General features: G+C 37.6%; 1 protein-coding gene across 11 annotated transcripts in view; it reads left to right on the top strand.

The window, feature by feature from the left end:
* Positions 1-27,689, top strand: part of GLIS3 (GLIS family zinc finger 3) — a 193,709-nt gene that overhangs the window by 83,968 nt on the left and 82,052 nt on the right. The window lies entirely within an intron of this gene.

Raw genomic sequence — 27,689 nt, 5'->3', positions numbered from 1 at the left:
TAATGTAGTCATTAATGTGACTATGAGGATGAAGATGGGATGAAATACTTTACCAATGAACATTGTAGCTTCCAAGAAATAAAGAGATTTTAAACCACAATTGGATAGCTCCATTAAAGTTATACCTGTTTCAGTTTATTGTGGTTTTGATACACAGGATACAGATCTATAGAACTGCAGATAGCACAAATGGTTTTAAGATGTATGCAGCCTAAGTATAGGAGAACAGAGATCCAATACAATTACAAAGTGAAATTTCTGATACATGTATGAAGTTCCAGGAATCTGAGAGTAAACTGAACATTTGATCCTCTCTCTGTCTCAATATTTATTTTTTTTTCTTTCTCTCCCCTCTTCAGTAGGAAAAAAGCTTCACTATTGCAGTTTCTGTCCATAAAGAGAAGAACCAGAGAGGGTAGGGTCTGTCCTGAATCACACCTGAATTTCTTGTAGCTTGTGTGAAAATTGGTGACTGGATACATTAGGAGCCTAAATCATTAAGGCTCCTATAAGTTAAAAGGCATTCGTTCAGACTGGTGGAAACACCCTGTCCAGTCAATGCACTTCATTCCAGTCTTGCTGTGCCATAGGTTGCTATTTGTTCCACCAGTGGCAAGGGGCAGGTGCCAGGAGAGAGCTGGAGTTGTAGAAAGGGCTCAAGAGGTGAGACAGGGTAGATAGGAGGGGAGGCCACGGTGATCACAGGCACATGAAGTAATGCCCCAAGTACTGAGAGGAGGTGAGGGAAAAAGAAATAAAATCTGGGTAGAACATCTTGGCAAATGAGGACACTTAAGAAAGCACTCTATTGATCAGCCTGTATGGGCAATAAATTTTTTCTGCTGTGCTATTCACTCCACATCCTATACTCCTGTACTCAAACTAGACACTTGTTATTAGCACAATAGCTATTCTAATGTCTCTTGCTTAAATTATTGCAAGGCCATGAAGAATTACTCCTTTTTCCCATGAAATAATTTTCCTCAAATTTATGAGCTAAAACAACCTATGGATTGATGGTAAAATTATATAAAATCATAATTCTAGGCTGAAATATGACCACAGATACTTTAGCACTAACCTTAACTATATAAATCTATTGCATTATTCACTTTAGATTCTAAACTGTGCTCCTAATTGAAATGCTTTTTACTTTTGAGCATAGAGTTGCACACTTACACGTCTGGCAGTTGCAGACCAATTACACTTTTTAATCAAAAAGACTAGACATTATGGTGTCATTTTATAAATATAATCTTTTTTATGATGAAGTGCTTATTTGTGTGTTTGTAGAATGAATAAAATTAAGCTGAATAATGCAGTTGTATTTTTAAATTTTATGGACATTAAAAATATGAAACACAAGGGCACCCTCAGCGTAAGAGTTGGAAGGAAATGCCATGCATTTCAGCTGTTGGCACTGAAGCAGATTAGTGTTTGGACTGAAGTATTCTTAGCTGTGTTTTAGGTAGCTACTGGAGAGATTCTTGGGATGCTAATGGTATTGTGAATCCAAACCTGATGCTTACAGTACTTCAAACGTGCACATATAATGTGCCATCAGCAAAGTCTATCGAGAAAAGAAATTCCTCAGTTGCTTGGACCTTTTTGTTGAGCACTTTTTTTTTCCATAATGAGTTTTGTACTATAAGTAGAAGGAGAGACCCACAGAGACAAAAGGAAAGATTATCTTTATTCTGTAAAAGGACACTGAAAAAGAAGAATTCAATAAATCTATTAGTGTGAAAGAACATGTCAGCTTGCAAAGGTTTAAAAATTTCACAGCAAGAACAAATGGAAAAGTGAGATGCTTCTGGAAGTGATCTGTAATTCATATGCTAGCCTTTTCTTCCTTTTTTTTAATTCATCCAGATACTGCAGTAAACATTCTTATTTTGTTATTCATGCAGTTGTATTAAAATTCAGAGTAGTTTTACCACATGCTGCTAGAGGCAGAATAAATCATGGGAAAAAGTGCATTTTGGAATGTCATATTCTTTTCTGTAAGGAAATACAATAGTTCTGCAAAAAAACAAAGGAATTAAAGTGTGCTGTTCTATAAAGTAGTAATGAAGGCACAGAGGAAAATTCAGAGTAACTTAAAAAAAAGAGAACAACATGAGAAAACCCAGTTATATTGCAGTTGAAATAAAGATTCAGATTTGTACACGAGTCTAGTATCACTGATTTAGAACAGCAGGGTACTGGAACAAACTCCTGAAATGTTTAAATGCTGATCCTTCATGGATACCAAATGGAAAGCTATTCTCACACATGGTATTTTGAGAATGACTAAATGTGGAGTCTGTTCTTGTAATTATTTCAGGGCTGATTCTGCTAATCACAATGTCCGAGTGTAGCATGTTTGTACCAAAGTTAGACCTGTATCACTGACTTTTTCCATCCATGAAGACAGTACTCCATTCATGTGGACTGTTTGCACCCTATGTTTGGTTTATATTGACCCTCTTTTTCCACGAGTGCTTCATAAATATGCCAAAAATAAAACCACAGTGTTTCTCTTTCACTGTCTCAGTTATACTCAGAATTCTGTTAAAATGAAAAACCATCCATGATGTATGAACTCCTTTTCCTATCATACTAACAACACAAGAAATACACTGGAAGCCTGTGAAGCTTTTTTTTAACTGAGCATGACTGCAGAACCTAGTTGTATTTATCCCCTCAAGGAGTCTATATTTCCTGACCAAAGGGTAAAAACCCCTCTTTTTCTCAAAGAACTCATACTGACAAAAAATACTGATATAAAACAATAACCATGTATCTTTATATCAAGTTTATCCAAAACATCCTAAGAAATTATTTTGGAGAATTTACAGTGAGAAAATTACTGTGATTTGATAAGGCCTGCATGATAAACTGCTTTTGCTATCCGTTGTGTACTTTAGACAGCACAGTGTTAATAAACCTGTTGCTTTCATGTGCAGAATGTTATAAAGAAAAGCTGCAACTTAGCAAGGTGCTTTTAAAACTGTGACAGTCACACGAGTGAGTGTTTCATGGCAGGAATTAAGAGCACTAATCCTGTCTGTTCAGGAGCATGGGAGCTTTTTTTGAACAGTAATTTAAAGGATTACACAGAATCTCTATTACAAAATGCTCACAAGCAGAGCATGTAGAGGAATTCATCTTATAACTCCTCAGGTATTTATTTAGGGAAGCTCTTCAAGAGAAAATCAGAGGGGCATTGTTTAGTTGTATTGAAAAGAAGAAGAAAGAATTTTAGGGATTAAGATCTCATTTGGTGGACTCCAAAATTACTTGTATCTAGACCTTAGTAAAAAGGATTGACATTTTCACAGGAGCAAGGGGTGGAGTGTTGTAGTGGTTTGGATTTTGTTTTTCCCCCAGAGGCTAGGAAGGTGGTGGACCCCAGGGGGTGGAAACCCCTGGAAGTTTTGAAGTTCTGCCCAATGGGCGCTCCTGCGAAAATGTAAACATATCACAACCAGACCGGAAGAGAAGAGTTGTAGTTTTGGGTTGGAAGAAGTAGCCATGTTGTAGGAGCCACGAGGAGAAACTGCAGCAGCCCCACTGGGGGTTGGGCCCCCCCAGTCCCCAGTGGGGGGCTACAGAGACTTGGAACAGTGTTAAGCTGGACTAAGTGTCTGTAGCTATAAGCTAGGAGATCCTTCCCCACTCTGAGCCGCAGAAGAGATACTGAAAGCAGCAGCAGACCAGCACTGACCGGAGAAAAGGCGGCGGCATGGAGCCAAAAGATAAGAGAGCAGCAAACAAACATGTAGCAAAGCAGACAGAACTTCTGCAAGCTGAGAGAGAAAGAACAGCAGCAGAGAACAGAACTGAGTTCTACAGAGAGAAGGTTTGGGGGTAAGAACTGCAAAACTCCCCTAAACTTTCTTTGAGATCCCTCCAAGATGGAGGGGGTGGACTCTTACTGATTAGAAGTCCTAAATGGAGTAAAGGAGCTAAGAAGCTCGGTCGTCCTGAGAGCTCAGCCAGGACGGTATGGGAGGTTGGCCTTGGGGGCCCTCCCTTGCTGCAAGCTACAAAGAAGCTCGCAGCCTGAGACAGGGCACAGAGGCCCTGCAAGGAGCTTGAATCTCCTGGAGATACCAGACCGTCATGAAGACCCCCTGCGTCTTCATGATATGACGTGGTGAAACGACCTTGTCTGGGGTGAACAAAGTCCACGGAAGACCCCTCGGTTGGTTGGCGACGGGGCCGAGGGAGCTTGGATACCTCCCTCGTGAGTGCTGGCAGAGATCCAGCCATCAGCTGCTGCATGCATGAGATGAGGAGAACCTGCTGCCTTAGAAGAAGCTGCTGCCCTGAGAGACTGGAAGGGATCTGTCCTTCTTTCCCTCCTGGACTTTTATTTGGAGGGGAGAAGAGATCTGATCCATTGTAAATACTATATGTCATGGTAGAGATAGTTGTGATTGTGCGTATAATGTGTTATAGTATTTATTTGTACAGTCATTGTAATATATTCCCTTTCCCCCATTCTGAGTCTGGTTGTGTTTTGTCTGGAAAAACCCATCTCACATTGGGTTGAGATGTGGGAGGGGGAATGGAGCTAGGGAATTAGGATTTTGGGCTATCTCGAACCATGACAGTGTTATAATATGAACGCTGGAATGGCATGTATACTTTCCTGACAGGATTCTAGTCTGTGAATTTTAAAGTTGTGGTTATTCCCTACACATACATATAATCCTCATAAGGGCATATATAAATTTATGAGAAACTTGAGCATAATTTATCCTTAATTGTAGTAGGTTTTGTTTGGTTTTTTGTGGTTTTAAGCTGCATAAATATGCCTAAGAAATTTGACCAAGAAATTGGGAGTGGGATGTTTTTGTTGTCTTGTTTATTCTATCTCCTTAAATTCCTGTTTTTCTGATGTTTTAAGGATTTGTGGATGTATTCCCAAATAGTACTGTTGAACACCAGGTCACACTCAAAACTGTGGGCAGCATGTCTCATTGGGTACTGTGAAGTACTAAAGGCCTCAGATGCGAAGACTTCCCAGGGTTTGAAACTTAGAAATCTGATATTGGAGGGCTGCAGGGTTTCCAGGTAAGTCTTCCTTAGGTTTTCCACCTCAGTGTGAATCATTGGGAATAAGCCATGGCTCAGACAAGTTTGTCTTTGCCTCAGTTTTGTCATCAAAACCCACCTCCTTCAGTAGACGTATATCAACACTTTGGGGACACAAAGTTGTGTAACAACTTTTCTCCAAATTCAGTTTATAAAATAACTTAAACAAATCTATTTGAGGAAGAAGTTGCATTCAGATACTCAACCTCTTAGAAGCATCTACTGGAACATCTAAAAGAAAGAATCTTTTCACAGGGAATTTTCCCTGGGGTTTCTCTGCCCTACATAAATCAAGTTTCCTCCAGTCTTCTGTGCTTTACCTACATTTTTGCTCCTTTACATTCTTCACTTTTCTTTGTCTTTATCTTATTCCTTCACTGAAGTTTTTTCATTAAATGAAAATCATTACATTGATGTCTTTGCAATGGTGGTATTTTTCATTCCCTGTGCCATAGGCTTTCCTTTATTTTTTTAATTTTTTTTATTGCAAGTAATTGCAAGGAGAATTAGCTACTCTGCTTGTACAGGATGTAGTATAATGTCAACCCATCTTTTACTGGGTCAACAGGCAGTATATGGAGAAATATGATGAACTTGTTTCAGCTGTTGACTAGGAAGCTGGCAAGAGTCCACGGGGTAATCACATAGTACTCATTGAAATTCACTGTCACCACTGTGGTATTTAATTAGCTGAGTTGCTGGAAACCAGTTACAGGGAAGTGAGAATAAAATTCTGAAAGAAAGCAAGCAAGAAACAGGAGAACAAAAGAGCCAGACAGTCTGTACCGATTCAGACAGAAGATAGGGTCAGTAGTACTTTTTCCATGAGCCTATTTTCAATAGACTTGATTACAGAATATGAATTAAGAAATATTTCTTCTTGAACTGAGGCACACACACCCCACAGTCTTTTACAGAACCTTTCTATTTTCTGATATCAAGTAGAAATCATGTTATGATCATGGGTCTAAATAACACTTTTATTCTATACTGTTAAAACAGTTGACCCTCATTTTTCACTGATGGCTCAGGTGAGAGTTAAACTGCTGTGGACTAAGATATCCCTATTCATTTCCCTAGCCTTACGTGCGTAATATATGCTAAAAGTCAAAAAATTCTTGCATTGGAAGCATTCTGTTATAAAATTTAAGCATTTAGCTTGCAAGATTATGTTCTCTTATATAACTGATAACTTGAAAAAATTTTGCATCATGATGTTGTTGAATAGGCTAGACTGATTTCAGTTTAGCTCCATCCCACAGACTCTTGTATCTGTGAAGCTCCTACAAGATCCCGAAGATCCTAGAAGACCCACTTAGTGGGTGAGGGTGGGCTGTGGATGTAGTCTACCTGGACTTCAGCAAAGCCATGTTTTCCATGGCATTCTCCTGGAAAAACTAGCAGCCCCCAGCTTGGACAGCTGGGGGCACTCTGGGGTTAAAAACTGGTTGGCTGACTGGGCCTGAAGAGTGATGGTAAATGGTGCCATATCCAGTTGGTGGCTGGTTAATGGCAGGGTTCCCCAGGGCTCAGTTTTGGGACCAGTTCTGTTTAATATATTTATTGATGATCTGGATGGGGGGGTCGAGCATATCCTCGGTAAATTTGTGAATGACACTAAGTTGAGCAGCATTTTTGATCTTGTGGAGGGTAGGAAGGCTGTGAAGAGGAATCTGGACAGGCTGGATCAATAGGCCGAGGCCAATGGTATGGGATTCAACAAGGCCAAGTGCCAGGTCCTGTCGTTGGGTCACAGCAACCCCAGGCAGCCCTACAGGCTGGGAGCAGAGTAGCTGGAAAGCTGCCTGCCAGAAAAAGACCTGAGGGTGGCTGCTCAACAGCAGCTGAACATGATCCAGCAGAGTGCCCAGGTGGCCAAGAATGCCAATGGCATCCTGGCCTGTATCAGCAATAGTGTATTCAGCAGTACAAGGCAGTGATTGTCCTCCTGTACTTGACACTGGTGAGGCTGCACCTCAAATCCTGTGCTCTTCTCACTCCAAGAAAGGCATTGAGGTGCTGGAGTGTGTTCAGAGAAGGGCAACAGAGCTGATGAAGTGTCTGGAGCACAAATCTTGTGAGGAGCAGCTGAGGGAAGGGGCCTTTTAACCTGGAGAAAAGGAGACTTGGAGGGATCTTATTGCTCTCTACGAATTCCTGAAAGGAGATTTTAGCGAGGTAGAGTTCAATCTCTTCTCGCAGATAACAAGCAAAAAGACTAGAGGATATAGCCTCAAGCTGTACCAGGAGAGGTTCAGGCTGGACAACAGGAGGGATTTCTTCATGGAAAGGGTTGTTAAGCATTGGAATTGGCTGCCCAGAGAGGTGGTAGAGTTGCCGTCCTTGGAAGTGTTCAAGAAACTGTTGGACGTGGCACTTACTTCCATGGCTTTAATTGCAGGAGAAGTTTCTTTAGTCTTTTTGTTACCTTTCCCAAAAATACACCAACACTCTTGACATTTGAGAATTTTGGTAGAAATCGATCATTGCTTGAACAAAAAAGGCAATCAAGTTTATTTAAATAAACCAGGTGAAATCCTACTATGGGCTATGCCAGCATGGGAAAAAAGAAAGAAAATTTTGCCTCCAAAGCAGTTTAGAAAGAGGAGTACATTCTGTGTTGATGTAAGCTGTATTCATACCTGTCACTGTCCATGTTTCACCAGACTGCTTAGAGGAAACCGGAGAGGAGACCTTTTTCTGTTGTTCTAAGTGTTGCACTTCTTACTGCTACATTGAGTCTGAAAGGATAGCAGGACATTCTCTGCCTGGCTATACCTGTTGCTAATAAGTATTGACTATAAATTATTGCTCCCATTTTCTATTTTTAAATAGCCTTCTTCACATGGCATATTTTGCAGCAACTAACAGGAATGCCACTTGTTTTTTTCAGTAGTGCTGCAAAATGTAATGAGAGATTTTTTTTAAGATATTCTGCTTTTCTAGAGATTGTCCAGCTAGATCAGGCTGAAAAGTGAGGCAGATTTTACAAAACTCATCCATCTGTAAATGACCTTAATGTAAGTATGCACAGCCATAGACCCTGGAAGAAGCTATTTTCAGAAACAAGCTCTTAAATAGTATCTATAGGGGATCATAAAGGTAGGGGTGGACAAGGAAAACTGAGAGCATTATTTGGAGAGATAAGACTATGTGTCTTCCGTCATCAGCACTAGCTTTTTGAGTTATAGCCCAGTTCTGTCTGCAAAGTGCTGTGGTTTTTTCCATGTAGAGTCATCTTTAAGGTAATGCCTTTAAGAGCTGAAATACACCTGATCAAGAGTGGTCCTGTTAGTGGGAGCCTTGCTACAAGGAAATACTACATTGCTTTCTCATTGGAGGGAGAAAACAGCGATTTGCAATCCAAATCTGTGGTCTAGATAGCCATAATCAGAAAATTCTTCTGAATTTTTGTTCTCTTATTTATGACAAAGCGTAAACTAAGGAAAACAAGGTAAGTTATTATAACCCTGTTTTTGAGAAGATCATGTTGCTTGTTTCAGTAATGATTTTCCAGCTGTCTTTTGACATTGAAAAGACTGGAAAAATATACATGTCATTTTGCAAGTAAAGAAACTGCAATTAATTTACCTTAGGCAAGGTGAAATTCTTTTAGTAAATTAGATTCTTTTGTTATTTATGTTCTTGGGTTTTATTACATCAGATATATTGAAGTCCCATAAGCTGAGATTCCAAGAACTCATTCACCTGCAGTCTGCACCCTAGTTTTCCATATATAAAAAAAAAACAAACTGGTTCTTTGAAGCCTTATAACAATCTTGTCATAAATTCTCTGAATTGTTTTAAACTTTGTCTTCTATCACAGGTGGATAAAATATATTCCAGGTAGCCCAAACTGTGATTCAAATTGATTTGTTTCTCTTTCTCCACTTCTTTCAAGAAACTTCCTTTGGGATCTTGTTTACCCGTTTATTTCTGCTCTTTAGTGCCAGAGCAACAGTTGTGTTTAATCTCTTAGTGGAAGGAAAAATTATGAATGTTTTTAAGTTACCTTAACAGCATTCTCCTTATGTTTAAAGTAGAAGAAAATCAAAATTAAGACTTGCTGGCTGCTAAAGCAAGTAAGAGAAGGAAAGGCTAATAAACAAACACAAAAAAACTGTGGTAAAAGCATAGAATTTCAACATGTGGTGGCAGTCTGATAAATCTTAATAATGTTGATCACTATCAAAAAATTTTAAGATTAAAGTGGTAATATATGCATTTAAAGTGGAAAATAATAAGATGTGGATACTGTAAGACATGATTGGAAAACTAGTAAAAACTAATATTAGTACATTAATTTCTGTTTATATGGGTTAGAAATGCATTAGGCTACCTCATGCATGTTATGTTTAGGAAGGAAGGGTTACTGGAACAGTGGAGATCAGTGGGTCCTGCAGCTGTTGGACTGAGTGAGAAGACTGGGGTTGAATCTTAACTCTGCAGGAGTAACAGGCAGTGCTTCTCCACTGTGGCCTAGACATCAGACTTGTCACTTCTTCCACTGCTGTGTGGAGAAATTTTACATTATGAAACTAGGATGTCCAGTAAGCAGAAATATTCAAAGAACTCCTAAATTGGACTTCATCACTCTTGTTTTTGCTCAGCCTTAAGTACTGAAGAACTGCTTTTCAAAACTCGGTGATGCTTGTGTCTCTTGTCACCAACTAATTTGTTTGCATAGGCTATTTGTATAACTCAGTGCAGAATGGTTTTGTGATGGCAAAGCACAGGCCACAAACAAGCCAACAATTAGTCAGAAGTTTAACTGAACTTTGACAGAAAACATTGTTAAGTCACAAAAACTTACATGCAGATGTTTGCACAGCAGGAACAATATGAAAACCTAGCACCATCACTGTCTGTGGCTAGGTAGGAGGTTTAGAGAAGAGGATCTTTGCAGACATTTCACTTCACTTCTGATGCCAGGGTCTAATTTTGAGTGAGTTGAAATTTCTCTGCTGTCTTTTTGTTTGTTTGTTTGTTTTGTCTGGTTTGGTTTGGGGTTTTTGTTTGTTTGTTTTTTGAGAAATTCTATTTTATATTTGGAAGAGTGAAAGCTTAATAACTTACACTGAAATCTGAGGATGAATCTTACAATTTCCCTGGAAGGGCAATCTGCGGATGTCTCATCCTCCCTCATTTTTGCTCCTTTGTCGTCATCTGTGGAAAGATACCTGAAATTCCAAGATTTCTGTGGATGAAGCTGTAAATTCACAGCCACGAAAAAGTTGATGAAGGGCTCTTCTGACCTTGTCATTTGCTTCAGAAAGCTCCACTGAGATTGTTATAAGCTGACAAATTATTGAAAAACCTAACTACAAAATACTGAGGAAGGAATTTGTACTCCTTTGTAATACAAGTACTAACAAGTTGAAAAAATTGATACCACTGTAAAAAGTCCAGATTGCTGAGGCACAATCATAAATACTGTGTTTTGTGGACAGTGGAATGATGGCATAGCACAATACAAAGCTTTTCCCACTAGCTGCTTGTTGCTGGCATTTACTCTCCCTCTGTTTTGCTGGTTTCAGAAGTCGTGTAATAGCATACGTTTCCCCTACCCATGTGCATGTTTGTTAAGGCCTCTTCCTTAAATGATAATATAAACTAACCTACCTGACTTTGTGGATGAGGGAATGCTGCAATCACACAATAATCACATCCATCATCAGCGTTGGTGGAGCAATTAGCAAATGGCAGTTGGCAGCACTGAGCAGTTATAACTAAGTTGGAGTCATCTTTTGCTGGTACCAGTATGCTTCAGCTGCCTTATCTTACTGAATTGATCCGTGTATGTCAATCAAGTGAGAACAATGCACCCTCACAGTAAAGGGCTTCTTCCTCATATCTAATCTAAACCTGTCCCCTCTCAGTTTAAAACCATTCCTCTTTGTCCTATCACTACGTGACCTGGAGCTGTAAACAGTATCTCTTTAATGACAAATTTTTCACCAAGACCTTTAACCATTTTCCACTACAGGTCACTACTAAATAATTTGGTAATCTAAAATATGAAGCTCTAGATACAGTTTTTCTTATATAGTGAGGACTAAGTATAGAATAGCTTGTAAATGCATCTATTTTTTCCTATTCACAGAACAGTACATTGCTATAGCACATTGCAGTCTCAGATGTATTTTGTAATAATGGTTATTGGGTAATATTTCTTCAGGTTTGATTATTGGTGTTCCTGCACTTCTGTAGATATTTGTATGCAATTAAAACAAATGCAAAATACCACTTCTTTTGTAGATACTTTTTTAGCTTATTCATGTTAATTTCTCACTTGTGAAATTCTCTGCATAAAAGAGAGCAGCAGTGACTCACAGTTCTTAAGTTATGTCTGCACACTGATCCTAAGCTTTTTTTTTTTGAGCCCTTTTATTTAAATAATTTTTAAATTCTGATGATACACAAGCTGTGTTTATTACTTAAAATTATTCATGTTCTTGTATAAACAGAATGATTATTCAGGAATATACTAAAAGTTTGTTGGATAGTCATGCATGTAATTTGAAATCACGTTTTTATAAATCTTGTGCTAAAATATGTTGATTTGCAGAATGTTCAGACTGAATAGACATGTTTTTTAAACTTGACTAGAAATAATCCTTTGAAATCTAACTGCCAGTCTTTACATGTAGCTGTACTGTGCTGTCTTTCACAACTCTGCAGGTTTAGTCAGCTTCTGTCCATTCTGGTATTTATAAAGCATGATTTCTGATAGTAGCCAGATCCATATACCATTTAAAGGGATGATTTCGTAGGAATCTCTAGCACTGAAAAATGTTCTTTATCCTCATGAATAGAAAACAAGAGTGATTCTACATTGCAGAAGGTTAATTAGGTACAGCAACCTGACCTTGAATTTTAACTTGATAAGTCTGATTCTGTGATGAGTGACTGGTCTGAAAAACTGCTATCAAGATGCAGTTTTTTCATTGCTGCTTTCCTTCTCTCACTACGCCTTCAGGAGTTATGGATCACAGATTTCTGGCTGAAATTATGACAGTAGTCTGAACAACTGATTTCTTGCTGTTGGATTCTGGAGCAGTTCCAGGCGCATTAGGGGAGTTATAACAAGATGATGGAAGATTATTGCCATGTGGGTGGTTTATTGCTCACCTTTTGCATGGTGCATCTATTCCTTTTCTTTCTGGCACCTGTTGTCATTCCCTGACACCTGTTGGTGACATAAGGTACACTACACTTACTGTGGTAAGAATCTGCATTTGATAGGCATAGTTCTTTATTTTTCAGAGAGTAAAAATAGTTAGTAATTGTTTTATTTTTCTATTCCTTCCTATGGCAATCCGTAAAAAAAAAAAAAAAAAGAAAAAAAAGGAAAAAAAAGGTCAACTTTGCAACTTAAGGAGCTGCTTTCCCGGCTTGGAACCTTTGTGGAAAAGTTCATATGCCCTTAGACATTATTTTTGCCTTGAACTTTGTCTGCTTTAGGTTGCTAATGGACAATCATAGAAAATTTGGAATTAAGCTTCCCTGATGTAAATTAAGAATATTGGGTTTGGATATTTAGTGGGCCCATTCAAACACATTGACTCTCTAAAATTTTTATGTACTGCATATGAGAGCAAGAGTTCATCCAGCTGCCTGTGTATGCTAACCACAAAGTTAAAAAATAAGGGGAAAAAAATCTTTTTCCTCTTTTTCATGAATGCTGTTCCATGAAATAAAAGCATCAAGAAATAATGCAATTTGTTTTCAATGAGAAGTATCTCACTCTGGAAGTGATCAGCAGTTAGGAAATATGAAGATTGTCATACCCATTTCTTTCTCTAGTCTTACTTTCCCTCCTCCCTGTTCAGACTGATTCATTCATGCCTGATTTTAACAACAAAACATGCTAGCCAAAGAATGTGCACATTTTTAAAAACTTCTGTCTGTGATACTTGGCAAGTTGCAGTATTTGTCATTTCCTCAACAATGACCATTACCATAATTTATTTTTTTGCCAATGAATGTAATAGTCTTTTTGTACAACCATATCCCAAATATAAATTAAAAATAAACTCAAAATAATTACATGGCTTTTTTAAGCTTAATTTTTTAGTTGTGGCTGCTCTTCATGTCCAAGGGGAAGGGATAGAGAAGGCTAGGAACAACTTAAGATTCACATTCAATCTTGGCTTCAAATACAGGGCTTTGTTAATGTTGAATTTGCTTTCTTGCTGAAAGGAGGGGCAAAAAGCCTTCTTGTCACCAGAGATTAAATACTGAATTACATCATTAGGACTCAATAAAATCCTGAGATCCTATGCAGCACTTCTCTCAATTTCTTTCTTCTTCGTCCCTTTTCCTCTTCTTTAGTTTTCCTTTCTTAAATGGGAACAGGGTGTTCAAAGTCATTACATTGCTGATGAGCCATTAAGTCACTCAGCGTTGTTTAAATAAATGTGTTTCACACAGACATAAAATCCACCAACACTGGTATCTAAAGACTGGATCCTGTTTTGCTGAGGAACACTGAATGTGCTTGTTTTCTTTAAAAAGGTATCTTTCCAAGAACTTAGAAAAATAACTGCTTTATGAAAAGCACAGAGGAAAGGTGATGGAATTTCAAGGCTTCTAGGGGGGAAACCAAAGACATCTTACTGTCACTGTATTTGCAGAACTTTTCTTGTACTGCAGAGTAGCATAAAGGTGACAGTCCTGACACTGCAAAGATTTATTTATGTGATGAGCTTGTGGCAGTATAAGTCATCTCAGTTCAACCAAGTAGAACGTTTCAGAGTATTGGGAATAAAGGCCCTTCTGAAATTGATGCCTTGAATAGTTAGGAATGTCTTGAGAGAAAATATTCCTCTGAAACTTTTCCCTTATTTTTGCAAGTTTATTTTCCTGTCAAATACCCTATAGGAACTGAGGACAGTTACCCCATTAAATTGAATAGAATTGCAAAAGCAAAGGAAAGATTAAAATCAGGTTATGAATTGTTTGCCACCAAAATAATTTGAATGATAAGGATAATGAGAAGGGATTAACTCCATTATAAAACTCTTATATCTTGAACTTGGGGTAAAGCAAATTGTAGGTATATGCAGAAGTTTTTGGGACAAATTTTACCCCACTGTAGTAAATATGGACTGATACTAAGTACTTTGTGGCCAGTATTACATAATATAAAAAGCGTGCCACTGGCCTGATTCAGATGTCACTTGTGTGGCCAAGAATATACAGAGGATTATCCAGTAATGATCTGCTGGGTTGGGCTCAGAATGCTCCACTGCCAGCTGCTGTGTCTAACCAACTTTCCAAAAATGTAGTCTAAGTCATCTGGTAACTTCTTTCATATAGATTTGTTTCAGAGTAAGTGACTTGCTTCATCTCTTTGACTAAAAAGAAAACAACCCAATACTTTACTATCATCCTTGCAGGTCACATACTACCTTCAAGTTTTCCTTCCCTTTAGCTGTTTGAGGTTTTCTTTACTTGTTCTGCAGAGGGATTAGTGGTGTCATTTGGTGACCCCATGTAATTTAGTTGGTACTGTTTCCACCTCTGCTGGTGTCAGAAGGGCAGGCTGTGGCATACGCACGGGATGCTTGGTGGGCTCTGATCAGTCATTTACTTTCTTGCAGTGCAAAGACCTGTTTAGTTTGACACTTGTACTGCTGTCAGAGGCAGTGAGGGTCAGTAGTTGTGGTGACAAATTAGTTTTGACAAGCTTAATGACCCTAGTGAAGAAAAGTCTGCAGCCTTGTTAGCAACAGCAGAATAATTGGTTAGCTCAGCCAAACAAGAAACATGGTAAAATCCCAGATCCTCTCTGGCAGGCCAATTACACCATTCAGCAGTAAAGGTGGAAAGTTGCCATTAGCTTCTGAAGTGATACAAAAGCATCAATGGGCTGTATTTCAATCAATTCAGTTTTGTTTGGTGGGATAGCAGGAGGCCAGAGGAAACAACTGAGCCTTTCAAATGGTGTTCATACAATAAATTGAAGTAGAAATCAAAGAGAAATCTTCATAAGAGCCCTTTTGACCTCTATAGACAATAATGTCTCACAATGATTTAGATAAGTATGTGTGTGTGTATATATATATATATATATGTATGTATGTTGAACTAGCTAAATGAAAGACTTATTCAGGTTTTTCCCAGGTTTTCAGATTATAGGACAAAGCAACCAAATAAAGTAATGTAAGTAGTGGATTAACAGCTGGCATGCACTTAGTGGAGAGTGTTTAATGTTTGATCTAAACATAGCTTTTGTAAATAGAATACATCCACTGCTAGCAGAGCTATCAAAGGCAGTTAAATGTGGGACCTACTTACAAGAAAACAGTAGTGGAGGAAAAAAAATATCTATGTCACTGTCTTCTTACCAGCAGTGTTATAATTACCATCATTCTTCTTCATTGCTGGACTCTGATTCCCACTCTGAGTAATGATCAAAATAAATAAATTAAACTCTCACTTTTTCCTCAAATGGTCAGTTTTCTACAGGAAATGAAAATTGCTGGTGAAGTACACCCAGAATTTCCACTGAGCCTTCCTTGAGTTATGTCTGACATCTGAAACTTGAGTGATCTTCAAAGATAAACCATTCTGGGTTGAATGCTCTATTGGTACATTGGATGGAAAGGGAAGAATAGAATACAGATATCGGATATGTTTTTCACAGTGCTGCTGGTATGACTAGGTGCCTAGTCCAGCATGATCCATCCTGAGATTGCCCATTCAGTTCAGTTTCTTGATTCTTCTTGATCTTTGAATCCATGCTGATTTTCTCCTCACTCATCATTCCTTCCTTCTCCAACACTATGCTTTTGTGTTTGTTACCTGAAAATAACAAGGCTGCTCCACCTATGAAGCTCTTAATTATGAATGCTTACCAGATGTATCAATCTACTTAATATATTATATTTAAGATATAGGTATCAAATTTTCTCAGCCTACATTTGGACATCTGTCTAGAAATATGATGACCTTTTCAACAGAGTGTAAATATAGTTATTTTGAAACAGAAACTCCAAACAGATCAAGTGCTAAAAAGCACTATTCTGCTCCGTTTTCATCTGTTTTTGTGGTGCACATCAACATGCACTTTTAGCATTTCTCTTGATTAGGAGGTGGGCATAATCCAAGTTCAATTACTCTTCTGTTTCCATTAGCTAATGTAAGCTTCATCTGCTGTTCATTCTCGGTTAGTCTTTGTGTTGTGCACTTATCTGTAGTTTTATCATCTGGCTTTGTGTTAATGGTACAAACCATTAAAATAGCAAATAAAGCTTGTATTATCAGTTAAAAAAAAAAGCACAATGGTTTTGTCCAACAGTGCAAAGCCAGCTTTAATATCTGTTGTAACTCAGCTCTAAGACATCCTTTCACAGTGGGAAAAGATTAAATTCAGAGTCTATTGAATGCTGTAATGATTCATGGGGAATGAGGTAAATGTTAAGTTGCCAAAGGGAAATACATACTAAGAAGAATGCAATGTCCTCCAAAGAGAGGAGACAATACAATTCTTAATTTCACACACTGGTGGTATGTTCTAAGGGTAGTGATTTGCTGAGTCATCCTTTTATTTTCCTTTGGTGAAATTCAAAGATTTTTGTCCTTGCCCTCAGAAAATTGCACAGCTCATCCTCTATTTGTCCCTGTGAACCTTCAGGCATCTAGGGGTTTTGTTCTCTTTGGCTGTCCCCATGAGCAATAAAAGTTAGTACAGCTAATTTTGATCTGCTATTATCTAGAATGTTCTCTAGGTATTCCACAATCAGTTGGGGTGCCAGACATACCACTTAAATAAAGTCTTGTAACTCACTCAGTGAACACTTCACTTGAGGAATGGACATATCTTTAGTAATATGCCATGCTTACTGATCTTATTTTTCTTCCTGTCCCTATTTTATGCATCTCATTCTTCTGCCTGGCCCTGCATGGGATTTATTCCCAAAGTGTTCTGCTTCTGTAAAGTCTGTAAACCCTTCAAGACTTTCCTTAAAAATGACATCTGTTACACGGTAAGAACAAAATAGTAAGATTAATCAAGGCTTGGGATTATTCCATTAACACTCTACATTTATTACTAAATTCCTCTGTTTATTCTTTCTTGCCTTTGGCTCTGTAATGATCACTTAAAATTTGTCATAGATTAAGCCCCAGTTGCATGGTGAGAACCACTTCTGTGTAGGATGTGTAAAACACTCATCTACTGAGGGGAAGAAATGCATTCCTAGATGCTTTGGAAGATCTGTGCTATAAAGCAAAGAAGCTGGTCTAATCCTAAATTACATAGGAATTTTCTTTATGAGTCACTGCCATGCCACTTTTCTTAGGAGTCCCAGGGAAACAAAAGGGTTCAGCACAAATGTAAGCTGTGCCTGACATGAAATCAGTACATGCTTTTGCATTATTAGCCCTGTAGGGGTCTTCATTATTTTAGAGGTTGGTTGTGGGATGTAAATGTTGTAAGAATGATTTAACTTTATTAGAAAAATGGAAAATAAAAAATAATCAACACCACAGTGTCTTTGTTAGCAAATTTCTCAACTTTTCCCGTATCAAATTTTTCAGAGTGGAGCAGCTTTTTTGACTTACTCGAGGGAACTGTTTTGCATTAATCCCTCACAGTCCCTTCACCACAGACCTTTTGTCACAAGGATTTTCTTTACATAAGGCAGCACCTCAGTAGATGGGACAAAAAGTCCCTGTATGTGTGACTTAAATGAGTGCAGGGATCCATCCACATAGGTTTTGCATTACCTTCTGGGTTTGGAAACTGAAACCTTTTGGTACAGTCTATGTGGCAGAAGGAATAACGACCCTATAGTGAGTCAGAAAACACCGTCATTGGCATTACCCTGAGCCAGAAGCTGTTGGCTGCTGAGCTATTTAAAAAGAAATGTATGTGCCCCAACCACAGTTTTACAACCAGTGTGTGCCAGCAGCTCTACAGGGTACAGTCCAGCTCCAATCCTTGCCTGGTGCTTCAGGTGGTGTACTGTGTGCTCAGCCTTGTGCTTGAACCTCATACCCTGTCCCTGGTACCCAGCCACGTCTGTTGATTTAGATGAGGCCTTACCTCCTTCCAAACCAAGGTCTAGCCTAAATATTTGTGCTCTCAGATTTGGCATCACATTGTTATCTCAGGCATCAGCTTTAACTCACTAGGGGCAGCCTGAGTGAGGTGACTGCTGTATGTCCTGACTGCAGCCATGGCCCAACCCAGGCTCCTGGTCCTACTGTGACCACGAATAAATTACCTGAAATACAGCCCTAACCACCTTCACCATGTGATTTCTGCTGACACCAAATGTTTTCTGCTGTCTGCTGTGAGACATGTCTGCAAGAGGCAAGATATTCTGGTGCCTGTAAATTGATTTGCAGGTGATGCAGTATGTACTCAGTTTGTTGGAATGGAGGGGTGAGCTTTGCTGGCATTAAATAGGATGTCAGAAACCTGTAAACCCTAACCTGAAGTTCACACTGCTTCCTTACTATGTTTTTTTCTAATGTTGAGAGAGAGGAGGAAGGGAAGGAACAGCAACCTTATTTTCTTTCTTGTTGTATGTGTTTGTACATATTGGTCTTTTGTACTTGGGCACACTGCACCAAAAGGAGGAAAATAACTTCTAAAAGTTTCTCTTGCTGTCGTTTTTACTGTCATGAAATCACAGCAAAAATTTTTCACAATTTGACAAGGCACATACAGGCAAGGGATTTACTATCCCCCAAGGAGGATGATGCCTATTTCTGCTGTTAGCATTACTTTTGACTTGTGTCTTTTTCATCAAATTATCTTAATTTTCATTTTAAATTCAAAGCATGATTATATTTCAATAAATGCTACTGCAAAGAAATAGTAAACAGTAACCAATACTTTACCTTTTCCAACTTTTGGCCTCTTCTGTTGATTTTCTTATCCCTTGGTAACTCATACCCATCAGTCAGATCTATCGGTTGTTCTGAAAATCTTTTTCCTTCTGAGGCCACGCCACACTGAAGAACTGCATTGCCAGCACATCTTCTCGCAGTTATGGCTTGCTTGCCTCACATCCACATGGCCTTCGGTCTTGCCCTTTTGAATCTGGAGAGCTTGCTCACCAGGTGGGTTTCTGTAAGCTTTTCTAGCTCTCTTTTTAAGGCTTATAACATGTGGGAATATTATCTGAGTTGTCATAAATTTTGAGATTTAGTCGCAGATAGTAAAAAATGTATCTTCAGCTGAACAAATCATATGAAGCAAAAAAAGCTTCCTTCTGCCTTTATTCTTGTTACACTTCCCCAACAGGGCAAAAGATTAAAGAATACATACTCCAGATTTGAAAAGAATTTCTAATTTCTGTTCTTTCTCCATAAAATACAGGGCTTAATCCTTTCTGTAAAGATTTTTTTTTCTTCTTTTTTTTTTTCTTTAAGCTAAACAAACAGGATCTAATTGGAAAAAAAAAAAAGCTGAGAGTGCTCAACAGTCAAGAATAGAAAACAGTTACTAAGCTGGGAAGTGCATTTTGAATGTTGCTGAAGGTTTTCATGTAGTTTACTTGTGGGGTAAGAAAGAAACCTCCTCTGGCTCTTTGCTATTCTGATGGACTCCCACTGATTACAATGCAAGCACTTTTGCCTTGTTTTCCACAACTGTTCTTTTCTGCAATCTCTCTCTGCAGTTGTGAGGTGAGTGTTCTGTGCTGTGCCATGAAGAGAGAGCTGTGTAAGTAGCTCTGCTCAGAGCAAGGGAAAGTGAGGGTTTAAAATGGAATTGTATTACTGATTTCCCCTTTAGCAGGGGACAAAGGGGGAAGAAGATGTAAGGCTACGTTGCTAAACAGCTCAAAATGCATTTCACTCTAATCTTTTGGATACTTAGTTTAAATTACCTATTGCAAATAAGAGTACAGAGGCAAGTTTCTGGTATGATTTTTAGACTAATACAGCAGAATCCCACTGTTAATGCCCTAAAAGGTGCTGCAGAACTGTTCAGCCAGCAACATTATGAGCTGAGGTATTATAATTATCTTGGCTTGGCACCTAAGGCTTAATAAACTAATTCTACATTCCTTGCATATCTCACTGACTTCAGTGAAAGTGGTGTATATTCAGGTAATGCAGAATTGGGACCTGGTTTTTATGACAGAACTGTTATAGTATGGGCTTGCAATAATACAGCCATGCTAAGATTATTTAAGAATTCACATTTGCCTCAATTTAATTTGCTTATATTTTTGCTGAATAGTAGCTTGTAGGGAGCTTTCTCTTCCAGGTTTTTTTTCAGTAGCCATAGATACTAATCTGAATACTTTTCAATAAAGCATCTATTAATCTGATTTAGAAGTGGTGTGTTTTTAATTTAGTACCTTTTAAAAGTTCCGAAACTCATAAAACGAACATTAAAATATGATCTTTTTATACTTTCTAGTTACATTTTAGGGTATGTGGGTTGAAATTTAAGTACCACAGGTTGTGTTTTGGACCCTTCAGACCATTCAAGGGAATGTGATAAAACTGTAACCCCAAATTAATTACTTGAAGTGTCAGAAAATGCGGAATATTTACTGATGTCTGTGGCCCTGACTGTACCTTCTGTATGCTTTACGTGCGTCCAGATAGTTAGAAGTATCACAAGGTAATATACCCTTGTTTACCTTTTATGTACAATTATCAGGATTAAAATTTCTCATGAATATCACTGAGATGTCATTATCACTGTAGAGAGTAAGTCTTTCTGAAACAGAGGTAGAAAAAATCAGTATGTGTCATGTCTGTTTCCCAAATGGTTGAAAATTTGAAGTTAGTAATGTAGTTAGGGAATAAACAAGTAATTCTTATAGCCATGTATCCAAGTATAGTAGATGACCATAGCTATAAAGATGCACACATTTTATTGAAAAAAAAAAATACCAACCCCAAAACTTCTCAGAAAACCCAAACCAAAACCTGCTAAAAAGCAGTGCAAGAAAAAAAACTTTGAAATAATTTATTTAAAGTGAATTTGTCTTGGGACGACAATACCTGTAATTTTTTCGTCACCACTGCAAATTTTTTATAAATATGGCAGAGATTCTGGCAGAGTGTAACAAAACCAGTCCTTTCTACATTATGAACTGAGTGGACCCTGAATACACCATGGATTGAATAGCTGGAACTTATTAATTCCACAATAGACATTCAAGAAACATTACCTTCCTGATGGAAACATGTCAAATAAATTCTGTCATATGAAATTTGCAAAAAATTCTGTTCCCGATGAGGTTGTTGTTACATAATGGAGAATATAAGACTTTTTGGTCCTTGAAATCAAACAATATGCCTCTGTATATCCCTCTGAAAAAGCATACTTTGAAAAATGCAATCCTAAACCCATTATACACTGGAACAGTTATTTTCATGATGAAATACTGTGCTTATATGTGTAAATTAAAGTAGTGTTTGTGCTAGAGGTTATATATGATTGATCCAATTTGGCAGAAAAAATAGTGCAACAGGTATGTAAATATTGTATTAAAATTGAGATATTTGCCTTTTTAGTATATTATTTGGTGCATTTTTGAAGTGAAACTCAAATTTCTAAATTCCAGTCAAGGTTTGGTCAAGCATATTTCTTTCTCCTAATGATGCCTCTTGCTATATGCATTGTTCTTAAAGTGTCCTCAGGCACTTTAAGATGAACAGGCTCTACATATGCAATCCATTAAATTATACCTTATGCTTTTGATTTATTAAAACCTCTTTAACCAGGCCCTTTAAGTAACTGCAGCGTCAGTTTGTTAAAATTGGAGCCTTTCAAACTTTTTTTCCCAGAATAACTTAAGTACATAGTTTCTTTGGACACAAAGTTAGCATTTGTGCTGTATCCTGGCATGTTTTCTCTAGGCAAATGCTGCACTCAGGAACTATCAAATGCATCTCTCACTGCCCATTTTGCTCTTGACAGTGATCTGTATGGCTTTTTTAATTAAAAAAAAAACCAAACCCACCAAACTGTAAGAAAAGTGAGTTTTTACTGTGTAAACAATAAATGGAGTTTACCCAGAGAGCCTATGCCAGATAGCAGCTGGCCTTGTGTACATTTGCTGAAGGTAAAAAACCCCTCATATCCAGGTCTCTAAAACACTCTGCTAGAAGTTTTACAGTATGAGCTCTGAGCGATATACCATTAAGTGAGAGTTTACTAATACTCTAGAGGATCATCTTAGTGCTTTCCTGGCTGTAGCATCCTTATATCTGTGAAAAATGGCAATCAAGTGTTAATATTTTCAAATAACTGTAAGAAAAAAATACTAATGTAGAACATAATGGAAGTTTGTTTGTATTTTTCAGTCCCAGCGTGCATGTTTATAGATAGGATAAGATAGGACAGGACAGGACAGAATCAAATTTTAGTCCTCTGTGAAATGTACAAAGAGCAAAATACCCTAAAACAACAGAATCTTCCCAGTGCTAATGTGATTTACACTACACTACTTTGAAAGCCTATGGTCTCAATTTATCATGTACCTCTGGCATGAAATCCTGTAGAGAACTGCAATACAGAAATGCACGTTTGAATTTGTATTGGAGGGGAAGATAGTGTTCCTGCATATATTTTTTAAAATATCTGCAAGGAAATAACTGGTTCTTTGCTTGACAAAAGGTTGTTTCATTCTTGCACATCTACAAGAAGGAAGAAGTATTAAAATCTGTATGACTTCTCTGGGGCTTAACAGCAACAGTATCTGCTTTAACAGTGAACAACTTTTAATAGAGAAAGCTGAATGAATGCAGATAATGACCTCAGTTACAAGAGGGTCAAAGACAACCTTTTAGAAAAGCCAAAGAGGAAGAGAAAGAAAGGAGTAAAACCAGGGAAAAAAAAAAAAAAACAAAACAGCATCACAGTCTTCCAAAAGGAAGCAATGAAAGAATTCCCAAAATGTTAATTTTTTCTCTAATGGTTTCTGTACCATATGCTTTTTGAATCACTAGCAGCTGATGTTTTCAGTAATAGTTCCTTTTGAAAGGACTTGTCATAATATTTACCTTCTCTACAGCAACAGAAATAGCTTCTGAGACTGAAATGGCCATGCTTACTAGGACTGACAAAAACAAGAGACATTTCCATGGTGAATGAATCTCTTGACACCATTATTTCAGGGGATAAATAACGTTCAATGCACTGTGCTTAATTTCAAGTGAGGTATTTGTGTCCTTAGGCATGATGTTACTTAGAAAATAAGACGTTACTGTGTGCTGCAGATCTCTAGAATGTGAGAAGTATGAAGATCTCTGGGGATCTTAGATGAAAAGGAGAAAAAAGCAAGCTACATTTATCAAAAACACAGAAATAAAAGAGCTGTCTGTAAAAAGAGTTCTCAAAACAGAAGAGTGTTATGGGTGGAGAAAGTTGCTTATCCACTTTCCTCTTCTACTTTTACTGCAATTTGGTGGCATCCTTAATCCACTGTCCTATCAAAACTGACACCAGAATGTTCTCTGTGAATTTGGATCCTCTTGGAAAGGAGATTAAAATTGAATTTTATTTATACACTCAAGTAATCTGTCTGCATACATAATTACTCAGCCAACTGTGTACAGTGTGACCAGTAAAGTGAGATTTTGTTCATAGAGAATGCAAAAACCTAGGCTCTCATGTGCATCTGTGTGAAAAAGTAGCCTGATTCAGTTTCCCATATGAACCAATGTGTAGGTCTTTGCTCTGTGTTAATATACCTTCTTTTTCCATTTATTTCATTGCCTTTAGAATTATAGTAGCAGCATGTAGCTCTCCTTACTTAAAAAAATACCCAAAGAAATGGATGTATTGGAAAACTGAAGTCAGACTAGGGTATAGTTTATTAATCTTGTTCTATCCCTACAGACACATACAAAAAAGCATTATGTGCTGCTTAGTCAAAGGCTCTTAAAATATGAGCCTTACAGCTGTCAACACTGACTAGTCCCATAAGTCTTAATCTGACTAATAATATGAACTTTCTTTTACATCTATTGAGTATAATAAGCCTTTTAAAATAGGGAGTACAAAGAAGATAAATAACAATCTCCTTTAGATTTTGTCATGGTCTGTGATTATCTTTTGTTTGCATTTGTACTTATGCTTGCTGGATCATAAAATTGTAAGGTATCTACCAGAAAAACATGAAGTGAGGATATTGCAGTGGAGGGAGCCTTCTTTTTTAAGAGGAAAAACAACCTGACTAATTACTTATTGACTTCAGCAAGCTCTGGACCAAATTGTCGTTGAAAGACTGGACAAACAGGCATCTACTGTAATCTGTGCAACACATATAAACATAGCTATAAACATAGCATGTCATTGTTTACTAGAACAACGAATTCCAAGACTTTGTATCATTTCATAAGATTGACTATAAAAGCAAAAATAAATGTCAGCCTTTGCATAGTTTTGAGGAAAATATGTAGCCTTATGTAAGCTCAGTGCATTCACTAAAGCATTCAGCCACCACATTAGAAAATGTGTTCTGTTCAGATCAATGCTATAAGGTGCTGCTCTGAATGCTACATTTTCTCCCATTTAAACACTTAAAGGGTTAAAAACACAGCACTTACTTTACCATAAATGAACCTGGGCTTTTAAGTCTCAGCTGTGGCATGCAGCCTCCTTGTTGGGGAGCACCTGATGTCAGCAGTTTGAATGATGTCTGACACTAATTATGTGTCATTCACAAGATTGCCAGACAGGAAAACCTGAGGGAATAAAAATCTATTCGAAAGATTTTCATATGAGGTCTTACTCTCAATTTTTTGAAAGCCCTTATATCTCTTGCAGAGCAGCACCTTTGTAATACTGTTGAGAAAGGAAAATACTTTAAAACCTATTAATTAATGCTTGAAATGCATTGCTCTTGTTTGAAAGCCATATCAGGAACAGCTTTTATATCTGTTAGTGTGTTAAATACAAAGCTGGGGAAAGACACTTTGTCCTTGTCATACCACCTGCCTTGGTGCTGACACAGGAGAACATACCTAGTCAGCATGTCAAAGCATTCAAAATTTACTGACAGATAGACATAAAACATTGTTAAATAATTAATTTGCCCTTGATCTGCTAATAAATCTTAGAAAATGCTACATGACTACTGAACAATTCAAAGATTTGTTTGGGGCTTTATGCATATGTTACCCCAGATTTATTTTTCCCTATTCATTTTTAAGGATACCATTCCTCCCATTTGCATATATGCATTCATGTATGACAGCATTCCCTAAAATCTAGAAATGGCTGATATTTTTATTGAGATAACTTCCTTTAAATTCTAGGATTTAAAGCTTTTATTTGCCCTGCTTATGGTCAGTTTATGAATATTACGAAAGTAAGCAAGTCAAGCAGCTTGTCAAGCCAATCTCAGACAGTAATTTGCTGTTATAAGTGGGGTCGGGTCAATGTCCAGACACTATCTGGGGTAAGGGTCCATCACTTCTTCCAAGTAAAAAGTGATAGGACAAAAGAAAACAGCTTCAAGTTGTACCAGGAAAAGATTAGATTGGATATTAGGAAAAATTTCTTCACAGCCAAGCTTGGAACAGGCTGCTCAGGGAAGTGTCAAAGTCACCATCCTTGGACCTGGAAAATGTGGCACTTGGTGACTTGGTTTAATGGTGGACTTGGCATTGCTGCATTAACGATTGGACTTGATCTGAAGGATCTTTTCCAACCTAAACAATTCCATAGTTCTATTATTTTAAGGCTCAGGACTGCTTCACTTTTTCTCAAAATAGTGGTCCTAAGTAGGTTAACTTTGTACATTTAACGGGGACTAATAGGGCTACAAATACTGAGAATATCCCACTGATACAGGCAATCTGTTTGACTTTGCTGGATTATCGCATTATAAAAAGGTGGACTGTAAGTCAACCAAATGTGAAGCAATGCAAGCAGGAATGAAAACATATAGCGTATAGTTGCAATAGAAAAAATTCTGCCTGGAAAAATGTGGGTCTGAATGGGAATTTAATATTAGCAACTGTAATGAAAACCCTCTGTAAAATGCTATGACTTAAACAAGACTTACAGGATCCTGGAATTAGTGAAAAAGAGAGTTTGATTCATGTTACCTGAATGCCTAACACTGAGAAGACTACTACTGAAATATTGATCAGGTGTTTTGTATCCCAGGTATGTGCAGAATTAGTCAGAAGGGGACCAAAGTATGTTGTGTGAGGAGTTTTTAGAGTATGCATCTATGTGGTCATGTGCAACCAGTCATAGATTAGTGCGGGTTGGCCATGGGTTAGATGGCAAAGCCAGGTCTGATTTGAACTATATATCTGTGAAACTACTAGGTTTCCTACCTGTGTGGATGTAATGTGGAAAGCCCCTAGTCCCACACTGTTATGGTGCCATGTGTCCTTGGACCGGCAGTGGCATTCATTGTACTTAATGAAGTAGAGGCATGGGAGATAGAGATGTTGATTATTTTGATAATTTTTCATGGAAAGCATTTTTGCTAGGGTGAATTTTCTTATCTTGTTGACCTTTTAAAATCAATGAGGAATTTCTCCCTTTTAAAATGTATCTCAGTTTCTACTGCACCTTTTTCTTCTCTTTTTGCGTCATAAATTTGTTCACCATGGCTGAACAGGTTACTAAGCCAAACAAACTGGTATTTTGCAGCTGTACGGGAACGTATTTGAAGCACGTGGTTAGTATGTTTTCTATGTGTACAGAGTGTTAGGATGATTTCCTCAGGCCAGATTGGGAGAGATTTGGAGAGTTCTTCACCTTTCAATCAAGCATATGTCACAGCTGACTTCATGAGATCATTGGGATTTAGCTCATGCATTCGTTTCCCTATTCACAGCCTTTGAAGGGCCTCTCATTCTCTTCTACTTCTTGCCTGAGGCATGTATTCAGTTGTATTAAAGAGCCAAAATGTATTTTGTCACTGACATTGTTTTGTCACTGTATATAGGTTTGTTATTGAGATTTTTTATGGTAACTTGCTAGCTCTTGTTATAGAGAAGGCCAGCTGATGCAATTTAACAGTTATAGGCAGGCTAATGTTTAGCAAAGTCAAATTCAAAAAGGAAAAACACACCCCTCTCCCAGTAAGTCGAGAGAGAGACCAGGTGAGGAACACGTAATGAAATGTATTTATTATAATATCCCATAAATATTTCCCCACACATGAGAATGGAGTAGAGAAATGCTTATCATTCACACTTAAAAAAATAAACTATGATCCTTTCCCACATGCAGTGATTCTTTAAAATATTTGAGGATCACTGTGTATAACTGATTCAGATAAAAAAAGATATTAAAAGCCTAAACTTGAGGATAGTAACATTATGTTGTATATTGGATTAAACATTAAGATAAAACCAAATAGTGCTCAGTTGTTAATATTTCTAAGAGTATCTAATTCTATTTCTTTTGGTTTTGAAACCAATTTCGAAGTAGGTCTGAGAAGGCACTGTTTATAGTGAGAAAGCAAACAATTTTGGTATGTATAAATTATTTGGGAGAAAGTTAAATGACTTGATAACAGCAAGTACCTAGAATCAGAAGTTACCTTTAGATTACTTATCACATTAATATACCAGAAAACTGACAAAAGAAAATACACTCTTTGGGTGCTGAAGCAAAACAAATGTAGGTAGGAATATGTGAAGATTTT

The sequence above is a fragment of the Chiroxiphia lanceolata genome, chromosome Z (assembly GCF_009829145.1).
Source record: "Chiroxiphia lanceolata isolate bChiLan1 chromosome Z, bChiLan1.pri, whole genome shotgun sequence".
In the NCBI taxonomy this organism is placed as follows: Eukaryota; Metazoa; Chordata; class Aves; order Passeriformes; family Pipridae; genus Chiroxiphia; species Chiroxiphia lanceolata.
The sequence above is the reverse complement of the archived record's forward strand: the minus strand, read 5'-3'. Positions and strand labels throughout refer to the sequence as shown.